The sequence below is a fragment of the Enhydra lutris genome, unplaced genomic scaffold (assembly GCF_002288905.1).
Source record: "Enhydra lutris kenyoni isolate GAN:26980312 unplaced genomic scaffold, ASM228890v2 scaffoldscaffold9, whole genome shotgun sequence".
NCBI lineage: Eukaryota > Metazoa > Chordata > Mammalia > Carnivora > Mustelidae > Enhydra > Enhydra lutris.
In genome coordinates, this window is record NW_019154093.1 from 63,932,899 (window position 1) to 63,934,827 (window position 1,929).

A 1,929-nucleotide genomic window follows, 5' to 3' on the forward strand; every position below is an offset into this window, starting at 1 on the left:
ACAAAAACCTGACATTGTGAAGGGGCACAGAAATAAGTGTACAAGTAGGTTACAGTTCCAAGACGAACTTTTTTTTTTTTTAAGTGCTCCATCCTGAAGTCTTGAGAGACTTTGCAAAGACACCTATGTCATTTGAACTGTCTTAATGTAAGTATAAGGTTTTCTAGGTAAATTGTGTGTCCAGTGTGATTATTGACAGAGAAATGAGTTGATACATAATAAAAATTCTATCATAATCATGTAAATGATGTGTATTTGTGTATGTATGTACATAATCATGTAGCCATGTTATAATTTGATACATAGCCATAAAAAGTACTTTTTTGGCAGTTTTATTCTTTTATTTGGTCATCAGCAGTTAGTTCTTATCTACGTTAATTGTAGGTTTTTTTTTAAAGTGGTGACAGGTATATAGGTAACTGCCATGTAGAGCTTCATGCTTCTTAAGTTTTCTGGACAACCATACATGGATATGGTATGGAACATTCCTTATTCCTTTGGTGGAGAAAGCTTTGTTAAGCTTGGTGGCAATGTGCACAGCCAGAATTCCCATCTCCTTCGTGGCAAATTTCTGGATTTCTCTGAGTGCCCAATGAGCACACTTCTTGAAACCCACTTCATGGATGAGCTTGCAAATGTTGATGGTATATTTTCTGGTCACTAGCTCGTTGATGGCAGAACAGTTCTTCTTCTCACCACCCTTCTTTGTAGGCACCATTCTGCTGGGTCTTAGTTTTAAAAGCACATCTTTAAATAATAAAATCTTTAAAAAAAATTAAAAAAATTTTAAAAAAAGCACATCTTGTTTTTAATTTGGGATTCAAAATATGTTCTATCTGTATTATCTGGGTCTAAATTTAGCATTTCCCCCTAATCCTTTACTGAGTATTTTAGGGGAGGGGGCGCTTCAGCATTTGCAAAGAGTCAGAAAATGATTAAAGCTTTTGGACTTCAAATGAATTCACTTGCTATTTTGAGCAATTTGATGAAAATTTGAGAGGAAATTTAGTTTTTGAATTAGAAAGACTTTATTTATTTTAAAGATTTTATTTATTTATTTGAGAGCGAGATAGAGACAGAGCCCATGTACAAGCCAAGGAAGGGGCAAAGGGAGAGGGAGAAACAGACTTCCCACTGAGCAGGGAGCCTGACATGGGGCTTGATCCCAGGATCCTGGGATCATGAGCTGAGCTAAAAGCAGATGCTTAACTGACTTGATAAGACTTTTAAAAATTATTTATGGATTTCAATGAATGTATTGAAATATATAATGTGTATATTCCATGATTTCCCATTTGTAAAATAATCAAGAGTTGGCCACATGTTATTTTTTTAAGATTTCTTTCTTTCTTTTAGAGAGAGGAAGGGGCAAGGGGCACAGGAAGAGGGGAGAGAGCATCTCAGGCAGGCTCCCCACTTAGCACAGAGCCCAATGTGGGGCTGAATCTGATAACCCTGAGACCATGACCTGAGCCAAAATCAAGAGTCAGACACTCAACTGACTGAGCCACCAAGGCACCCCAAGAGCTGACTACATTTTAAAACAGATTCGTGTGTGTGTGTGTGTGTGTGTGTGTGTGTGGTGTTGCAGATTATGGAAATTTTCCTGAAAATGCCATTTTCTATCTTATGGTATGAACTAAAAGAAGATACCATAAAAATGAAACCATCAAGCTTAATAGTCCCTTTCTTTCTTTCTTTTTTTTTTTTTTTTAAGATTTTATTTATTTATCTGACAGACAGAGATCACAAGTAGGCAGAGAGGTGGGGGGGAAGCAGGATCCCCGCTGAGCAGAGAGCCCAATGCGGGGCTTGATCCCAGGACCCTAGGAACATGACCTGAGGCGAAGGCAGAGGCTTTAACCCACTGAGCCACCCTGGCACCCTGCTTAATAGTCCCTTTCAGAGTTGGAAGCCCTAATAGATGAA

The 1,929-nt window shown here is 38.1% G+C and overlaps 1 pseudogene; it reads right to left on the reverse strand.

The window, feature by feature from the left end:
• Positions 1–369: 369 nt before the first annotated feature.
• LOC111142930 lies at positions 370–718 on the reverse strand (annotated as a pseudogene).
• Positions 719–1,929: the final 1,211 nt, after the last annotated feature.